This window comes from Anopheles darlingi, chromosome 3 (assembly GCF_943734745.1).
Source record: "Anopheles darlingi chromosome 3, idAnoDarlMG_H_01, whole genome shotgun sequence".
Taxonomy (NCBI): domain Eukaryota; kingdom Metazoa; phylum Arthropoda; class Insecta; order Diptera; family Culicidae; genus Anopheles; species Anopheles darlingi.
Window position 1 is genome coordinate 54,987,801 of NC_064875.1, and position 10,001 is coordinate 54,997,801.

The following is a 10,001-nucleotide window of genomic DNA, read 5'->3' on the forward strand; positions in this document are numbered from 1 at the left end:
TGCCCTCCACTACGCAGGGCATGGAATATTGTTTTTAACCAAACTTTGTTAAAATGGGCTGCCAACCGTTGTGGGTATGTCCGGTTTAATGGTTGTAAAAGATCATGGACCGAGTGACACGGTATCTGTGTTCTAAAGGAGCAGAAAAAAAATCTACCTAGAGTGCTTCAACCCCCACCCCCACCCCTCCATTAAATCCTTGACATTCCGCTGAGCGCTGAACATGTAAATAACATTAAAGGATGCTCTCTCTCTCATACCCAAAAATCCCATACATTTTTCGCTCTCGCTGGTCTGGGGCTCTCTTGGAACTGGGGAGGCTCCACCGCACACACGCTCAAAGTCATCGGACGTAATAGAACGTTTACAACCGACGACGCCGCCGCTGCCACCGCCGCCGCCGCCACCGCGGGCCCACGGGTGGTGCCGAAGAGACGGAGACGGCCGCCGCTTGGGCCTCAATAATGCAGCGCTAGACCACCGCAACGGAACGCCACCCGAAGAAGGTTCTCGGCAATGACGTCATAGAAGGCGGTTTTGGGTATGATGCTCATCGTTTGCCCTTTTTTTTATATTAGCTTCGTGGGTTCTCTGCCCCCTTTCACCGCCCTAAAGCCCTTCAGGATTATCCATTACGCGATGATGGGTCGGCCGGTGGTGTGTTAGTGGAATGGCGGCTCACTTGCATGCCGACGTCACTGCGGAAATGGTATTCGTTGGTTTGGTTCGTTGGAAAGGTAGAACCGGATTCTCGACCTGCGCCATTACGTACGTACTATGCCTCCCACTACCATCATCATCATCATCATCGTCATCATCATCAATCTAGCAAATTTGCGTCACTTGCGTTGGCGCCTGGCCGTCCATGAGTGACATCCTTCCGGCCAGATGTGCGCGTACAATACGCCGCACTATTCGGGACTGACCGTACTTTCTTGGTATTTTTGTTTTATTGTTCGCGTACAGCAGCAGCAGCAGCAGCATGACGAATTTGTGATGATTCACGCCCCCCCCCCCCTCCACCCCGGGGAAGCACCCCCTCGAAATGTTATTTCGGACTTTGGAGTGACTCAAATTGATTAACTAACGCGCGAAGGAACGCGATGAAATTCCGAAAGCAAACTTTTCCACCACGATGAGACTGTTGTTTTTGCTGCGCTGCTCCCCATCGTGTTTCAAGTAGGTAGGTAAATAATTGTCCCTACGCAAAGTTTTACTGTCCTTTCGGTTGGCACTGCGCCAGACAGAAATGATACAATGTCACATCTATCTCTTCGAGATCACACACACATATACCGCCAATGACCACCCGTACTCTCCTCCATTCCTTCAATGATTGAATCGCTGCCATTGCACGAAGCATTTGGCAATGGTTTGATCGCTAATTGTAATAACCGTCGTTTGGGGCGACGGCGAGCGAACCGAACCGTCTACCGGCCCCTCGAATTTCCGGTGTTACGGCATAGGAACGGCTTGACCGCACCGACCGACGCTCAGCCCGTCTGGCGCACGTAAACACGTGGTCGAGCTAGTCACGAGTTTAAATATTTATCCAACCAAACATTAGCGTCACATGACATATCCCGGTGAAATAAACAAATAAAGCCCAGCGGGCGAAACCGAAGCGCCCACCGTAGAACCTACTAAAGAGAGAGAGAGAGAAAGAGAGAAAGATAGCAAAAGAAAGAGAGAGAGAGGCAGTGCGATGAGCGTTGTTCGCGTACGCGGTGGAGCTACGCGAAGACCAAACTCTTCGCCAGAGATAAAAATACTGCAGCTGTCCAACACTTATCATCGGACGGTGTTTTTTTTTGGTACGAATTTGGCAGCAAGCGAGCGAATGAGCGAGCCGGGTTCTTCTGTTCCCTCGCACCCCCGTTTTGGGAGGGTGTAGTAAACGTCCCGCCAGGTTAATGACTAAAAACCGCTTGAAACGACTTGCTAACCGAAGACATATGTTGCGAGCGGGATTCATTTGCCTTGGCCGCGTGGTATTTCTTTTAGAAAAAACACGCATTACACGCTTACCAGCCACATAGCTCATAGCCTTCCTGCGGTTTGATGATGGTCACTTGTCCGTTTCATCATGCGTGACAGGAGGCGACGGCGGCGACGGCGGCGACGGCGGCGACGTCACATGATGTCGCGAAGGGAGCGAAGGTTAAGACGCTAACGCCAGCCGTTGGGGTGGTTTCTAAGCTCGAACGCAGTGTTCTAATCTAATCTTATCGAAGCGCAGCAGCAGGTAACGACGGTGAATGTGTCGCAGGAAGGGGTCCCCTAGCTCTAAGCGTACTGTACTGGTGTACGCACTGCCGGGTTACTGCGCGAGGCCGTTGACAGCAGCTAGCGCTGGATAGTCGTTGGCGTTTGGGCCACTATTCTGGCCGGTGGTTCTGTCGCAGCGAACACACGCATTGCGGGCGCAATGATACTGCTGCTGATGGTCCGGTGATTGCAAACGCTTTCGTCGCGAACGCGTCTTTGATGACTCCAGTGAAGGAGCGACGAGAGGAGTGGATCATAAAGTGATTCATAATTTAGGTCCACGGGGGGTGGTTTTGTGTCCCTTATCCCGCGGTGGTAGCAAAACAGGCAGTCAACAGCCTTGTGCAGCTTATTGACAGTTGGTAAGCGCACTTGGCAAACAACGTGAGATCTACGCGTTTGTTTAGTGAGTGTGTGTGTAGATGTTGTCTGTAAACAAACGCCGCAGCAGCACTATGTTTACAATTAAATCCATATCATAAGCCTCTTGACAAACTGTGGAGCAACCGTTTGCCGGTGCCATACCTGAGGGTTTGCTTTGTAATTTTAGGACTTTCGTGATGTTGAGATTGAACATCGGGATTAGGATGCATTCGGAGCAGTGCATTGCACCATCCGTGATTTAATATGTCGCTTTGGAGTTTCCCAGGTACCTGGTAGGAAAATGCCCGAGGTAAACACATATCTGTCCATCTTGTCGTTGCAGGTGCAGTACGCCAGCCGGTGGCCCCGCCTTGGGCCAGAGCGAATTGATCTTCGTCTACTCGTAACTCATCATCTGCCGCCGGCGGTCCGGTTCGATGGATTCGCTGCCAACAAATTCCCCACAAAGTCGCGCTCTGTTCGCGTATTGGTACTGCAAAGCAATGTCTGCTGTTGCTGCTACTACTGCTACTGCAAACGATGCTCTTCTTGTCTTGTCTATAAATACGCGCGTTGCCCTTACCATTGCCCTGCCTGATCGAATCGCATCGCACCGCATCGCATCGCGGAATAGTTCCCGAAAGCACGCGAATCGCGAATCGCAAAGTAATTTGTGGCCACCGTTAATGTGCTGCACACTGCACACGGCATACGGTGTGTGCGGTGCATGGGTTCTAAGGTGTTGTGGACCGCCACTCACGAACACGAGAAGCACACCATTAGCCGCCGGGTGTTTCGATCTCGCGGGTTGATCTTTCCGTTTCGATCTGGACGACTCGTGACTCGCCGCAGTCCCTGAGTGGCACCGCAAGGCAAGGCACCGCCACAGCCAGATAAGTATCGCCTCGCGGGGCCAAGTTATTTCGATTTTGCAACGGGTGTGCGGCCATGAATGATGGGTTTCAATTCCCCCTGGCCGCACTGGAGCCGCGGGCTGGTGGGGGGGGGGGGGGAGCGTAACTATTTTTGGCCGCTTCGTATCGAATGCCACATTATTGGCGACAGGGGGAATCATTACCGGAGGCACCAGTACCTTTAATTCGCGTGTGATATCCAAAAGTGGAGCCATCGACTTCCAAAACACCTTTTCGTACAATGTTAGATAAGACATCTTCAACTTCTTGACATTTAAAGGAAGATTTTAAGTATTTGTTGGTATTATCGTACACATCGTAGCTCTCCGATGACCTTTCGCTAGTTGAGGGTAAGTCCAAAACCATTAAAAAGGACTCTCTGTACCTTCTCCTTAGAGAAGGAGCGTCATTGCTCAATCACGTCCGTTAATTGTTTTCAGAGCGAGCCAAGAAAAGAACGAATCAGAATGCACATTTGAAAATGACTACTTCGCGTGTCTGAGTAAATCAAGGCGTACGTATAGTTGCACTAGAAGGTACTGTAGATGGTCTTTACCCAAAAGATTGGATCGTAACGGCTTCCACAAGACGATGAGTTGTTGCCTTTAATGTTCAAAAGTTGACGAATATTTACTCACTCCTTGCCCTGTTAGATCCGTTTCCTCGCTCGCTACGCGCGTCACTTACCTGAAATGCATAAAAGAAAGAAGAAATAATTTAAAGTAATTGATACCGGGATTCGAGACCCCCCCCCCCCCTGGCTATAAAGCTGTCGAGAAGGCGCTCGCCCTCGCCCTCGCTAATAAATACGTTTGCCAATGTTCCCTAAGCACCAACCGATCAATCTTACTCGAACCTTCATCAAACGATCCGAAACAGGGGGAAGGGGTGTTAGCGTGCTTCTCGTAAAACTTCTTAATCCACCGCACAGATCCGCCGCCGAGAACCCAAACCGTCTCCTTCCTCGCCAATCTCCCAATCATCGCAATCCACACTTCGACGACGACGTCGAGGAGAAGATGGCTCGCGATGCCGTCGCCCTTTGAGTAGGGCTATTTCGGCGTTGTTGCACCGGCCGAACACCACCACCACCACTGTCAACCGCACTTTCTGTCCCTTTCCTCCCCCCCTTTTAACGATGGCCCCAAAAATAGATCGACCATATCGACCGACCGCCCGAAGCACACCGCACACCATCGTCAGGTCGTCTATTGACGAATTATCCATTTCTAGGGCCGTAGGGGACCCCGGGTGGGACGGTAAGTTTGTAGCAATGTTTGTGTATTCCATTTTCACCGTTTGTTCCCACGAGAAGATCGACGAAGGAAGGAGAGGACGAGGATAAAGGTTGCCAGGTCCTGCCAAATCCTCCCGATACGAACAGATGGAGCTAGCGGAAGGACCGCCAACCAGCCAGTCTGCAAAGTTTTTTGCACCAATGTCTCGCTTGTCAGCGGCTACGGGGTGTGCTGCAAATGATCACCCATCGGCGCACACCGATTGATCATCATTAATCAGTCCAAGAATTCAACCTAACCTTCACACAAGGCCCTTCACCTAAAGGCGTCCTGCCAGAAAAAAAAGAAAAGGAAAATATGCTCCGCTAATGTTCGCCGCAACAGATTTGCGTGCCTGGCCGCACGTCCGGCGTCCAAAGTATGTAAATTGATAGCTCAATCGTTTGAGGAGCGTAAAGTAAAGTTAAGCCCGCACACTGGGGCTCCCCGAGGACCCATCACGGTTTGGTTGTGTAAAACTTTGCCGAAAAGCGAAAAACACTCAGGATCTAATCAATTGGCTTCACCCCGTTGTTCCACCCACCCCACCCGCAGGATCCCAGGAATGCAACAAAGCATAAACATCGACGATAAAAAAGCAATCTCGTAAACGATTGGTCCCGGGGCCACCGATCGATCGAATGTCCGAAGCGGCGCCGGCCTCGCCAGGTCCGCCAGGGGCTCAGGCCTGCGAAACCGTTAATGAAAGTTTAATCCGAAACGTTCGGTTCATCTATTCACTACTACCACTACTACCACCACCCCATTGCTGATTGGTCTGATGGCGTTGACGCGGGGGGGGGGGGGGGGGCTCGAGAGGAAGCTCGTGATCCCGCGGACGGCAGACAAAGTCAACCGAAGACAGCCAGAGCTCAGAGCGACCGGTCCGGTGATCCGGTCCTGAGCCTGCAACTCCTCCGTCCCGGGGCCGCCGGTGTCCTAATGATGCTATCGTGAATCGTATAAATTTTCTATCGTCCCCAAATGGCCAATTTAATGGAGCAACACCTCGCGATATGATCGTTGGAGGACAGGATGGAGGACAGGATGGAGCAGGATGGCGCAGGAGGAAGGATCGATAGGACCGAGCGATAGTAACGGGCAGACACACGGAACAAACTATATAGTCACGGTCCGGCTGGGCGGATGGTCGGCACGCAGGCCCGGCCGCTCGCTTCAGGAGCGCTCCCGCAAAAATTCAGGAGGCCGGGAGGCCGGGAGTCCGAGGGCTCGCTGCGCTCGATTAAAAATGTATGTGACAAATGTGTCTCCGTGGACCAGACAGGCAGGCAGGCAGGCAGGCAGAAGGTGGTGCTCGAGTGTCGAGTGAAAACCGCCTCAAACTCCCGGCGAATGGTCATCGTAATGAACCGTGAGCGAAAGCCGGTCCAAGCCGGTCTGTCTGGCGTTCAGGGTTCAGGGGACCATCTGTGTCTGTCCGTGAGTCCGTCGAGGCATTTGAGAGCGACAGCTGGTCCGACATTAATCGCCAATTACAACGGCGCAACAAGCAGCACGAGCACGAGCACGACAACGACAACGCTGCACCACGCACCGTCGGTATGATCTAGGATGGTGTAGGTTAAAGCTTACGAGGCGGCAAACCGTGGGACGTATGGGGGACAGCTCATAAATAACGCCTTGGCATATTTAATAATCCGTCCGTCCGAACACCTGCATCCATTCGCACGCACCGATACGAATGACAGTTCCGACGATGTATCGTCGATGCACTCCAGGATCCTGAACACTGATCAACTCTATTCTCTCTCTCTCTCTAGAATCCTTGATGCAGCGTCCGGATAATATTTTACAAGGATCTCGCTTCGCTAAGGACCTCTCTCTCTCTCTCTCTCCAAGGCACATACACACTCATCGACACAGACGAAGCAATTGTGATTAATGATGATAAACGAGTGTCCATCTGTGGCTTTAAGGTGAAGGAAATTTATGTCGCCCAGACCGACGTCGCTGTCATCGTGGTCATCAGAGGTTTTGCGCTTTGGTGTCGCCACACAACGCCAGAAGTTGTGAGAGGGTGAGGAAGAGGAAAAAGACACACACACTGTCTCCACTAGCACGTGAGCACTGCTGGTGACCACGTCGGTGAGTCAGTTCAAAGACGCGCCTGAGATGATGGTGTTTTCAATGTTCTTCAACGACTTCAAAATGTCACCACACCTATACCCACATGCGCAGCTCCATGGTCGGCTTGTGGAACGATGGACGAACGAGAAGAAGAAGAAGGGCAAGGCGGGGTGGTTGCACTATTTTTAGGATCGCCTCAACCAAAGACCATCCATCTATCTATCCATCCATCCATCCATCAGCCACGGTTTGCTGCTGCTGCTGCTGCTGCTACTCGAAGAAGAACTGCTGCATCTGCTGCTGGGCTGGCTGGCTGGCTGGTGGAAAACCGTCAACATTTCCTACCTCTTCTCCACCCTCTCTCCCGGGGGCCGGCAGGTTTTGGCAGCCGCCAAAGTACGCCCAGATACGACAACGATGACGATCGTAGAAGAGTATCGTGTTTCGTGAAAAATGTTTTCAGTCCGGTGACCCGTTCGCAGTAGTGTGCTGTTCATTTTAATTGACAGTAAGGGTTACAGCAGTCGCACTCTGCGTGTGTATGTGTGCATGTGTGTGTGTGCGCTTCGAAAGTCAATTCCTTTAAAACCAAACTAATGGACGATTTCCGGGATTTTGCATCCAAGGGAAGGGGAGTTTGGAGCACTTGGAGTGAAGAAGGGGGCAGCAAAACCAAGTGCCGGATGCTGACCACCAGGGAAGTGGTTTGTTCCGTTGGGACAAGTAATACTTTCACTAATTGCCTGGCTTTTCCGAACTTCGGTGCCCCGGAGGATACGGAGGATACGGAGGCGAATCAACAGAAATGGCGATTAATTACTGGCTGCACTCCAGCATGCGTTCGAGTGTGCGTTGGTTTTTCCATGATTTTTATGCGCACTGACAATAAATGGATGCAGCAGCATAAATTCCGAGTGCGCGCTCTGCATAGTAGTCCCATTCCTACCTCACCGCGAACCGCGAGCAAGATGATTAACGGTTTCCCCGGAACGGAAAAGGTGGCAGCGTGACAAATGGTCTCGTAATTGAAAGGCAATCGCACTTGCTGCATAAATAGATGCATCGACAGCCACAGAGAGGCAGAGCGCGCGAGGAAGAGCCACCTAGCGTGCACTGGAATCATGTTAAATGCCATGTAGCAACGCAACCACGGGTCAGAAAGGTGCCGCATAAAATGTATTCCAATTCGATTGTTCGTTCGTTTGACCTCCCCTGCTTCCATTTTCTCTGCATTCTGGAACATCGGTGTCCTGTGGTGATGCGTGTTGCGCGTGAAGCATGCTGATGTTTTACATGATTGCATTAACGGTGGCGACTATTAATCTTTCACTGCACCGTTCGCTTGCCAACGGCGGACCAGCAGACCAGAGCTTAAAGCTCTTGTAATTGGTGGAAACAAAAAAACAGGTGAAAAGTAACCGCACAGCATAACAGCAGCATGAGGCGACCGTTGATAGAGGGCGTGGGAAAAATGGAAATAAAATTAATGACAGGAGCGAAGCTGAAGCTCATCAACCATCGCGAGTCGAGTTTGCATCCAAGGATGGCCTCATTCGATGGTTCGCCGACACGAAACCACGGCAAGGAATGCTTCCTTTAGCAGCCATCACTCCAAGAAACACTCTAAAGCACACACACATTGTAATGCCGGCCAGGCGGCCTTTAGGAAGGGATAAAGGATAACTTTACATATGTAATAAGCGAAGCGGTGAGGTCGTTACCGAAGGTATTTATGAACGCAATTGCTGTTGCAGGCGAGGGCGGGGTACCTCGCTAGCAATAGTGACATAAAGTAACGCCTCAGTACCTCAGTAGCTCTCTCTCTCTCTCTCAACACCATGTTTGACTTTCTGAGCGAGTGAAGTGTTTACCGTTTTCCCCTTGACATTTGATGGAGCAAAACGCGTCCGTCGTCGGTTCGTTCGCTCTCGATTCTGCTTCGATCATTCGGCGACGCAACAAGGTATACAGACGACACATAAAGACGCGCGGCACCATCAAAATGTACGATCGTCGCAAATGAAAGATCGTAAAAGTTTGAATGCGAAAATGCGCGAAATTTCACGAGACAAGCAAGACGCAGGACCGCGTTATTACCGCGGCTTACTGTTTGGGGATGATCAAGGAGAAGAGTCGCTGGAGAGAACGCATACACCGTACTCGCAGGGCCTCTTATGCCCGCTTATGCGCCGCTGACGGTGATGACAAATTAAGCCACCTGACGGTTGACGGCAGGAATGAATGTGTGAATTTTTTATCACTTCTACCACACACTCACCAAGTCAGTCAGTGTGTTTTATTTTCGTTAGAGGGAAAAAAGGAAGTAATCCTTCTGCCACGAGGCAGGAAGGGAGAAGTTTCTTCAATTAATGGTGTCCTTGAAGAGATGCCTTCCTTTCGCTTGGCTTGGCATTCCCGGGGGGGTTTCCGTGGGATTATTGTTCTAAATAATGAAATTAATTTGCATTTGCATCGTACGGCGTACGGCGTGTCCTGGTGCGAAGTAGTCTGTGCAGCGATGCAGGTACTCGTCACATGGTGCACGTGAATCATTTGAATGCCCACTTCAGCTTATTATCAATTATGTACTCTCGGAGTACGACCTGCTTGGGTCGACGAAAAAGGAGCTGCTGGTAGCTGGTTCACGACATTCCCGGCACATCCCAGACCGAGAACGGGCCAGTTGTTGCTGGATAGCAATCGCGCCCCCCGGTCCCATCAGTAGGGAAGTGATAAATAGGCCCGGCAGCACCACCACCACCAGCACGTTCTGCGTAATCAACGGAGCAAACGGAACACGGGGCACGGCATTTGAAAAAGCTCCTCTCCTTCGCCCAAAAAAAAAAAAACGGACGACCGTGGGAAAATGAGCCCGCGCCGCTCGTGAGCGCGCCTTTCGCTAACACCCACAGACAGTGTGACAGAAATAAGAACCTTCAAGTGGTGCTGGTGGTGATGGTGGTGTAAGAACGGCGCGCACCGGCGAACGAGCCACCATTTCATGCCATCTGGTATCCGCGTCGGCGTCAGAATGGTGGCGCAGTAGCAGCTGCTGGTGCTGTTGCTGTTGCTGCTGCGAGATTCAAACACG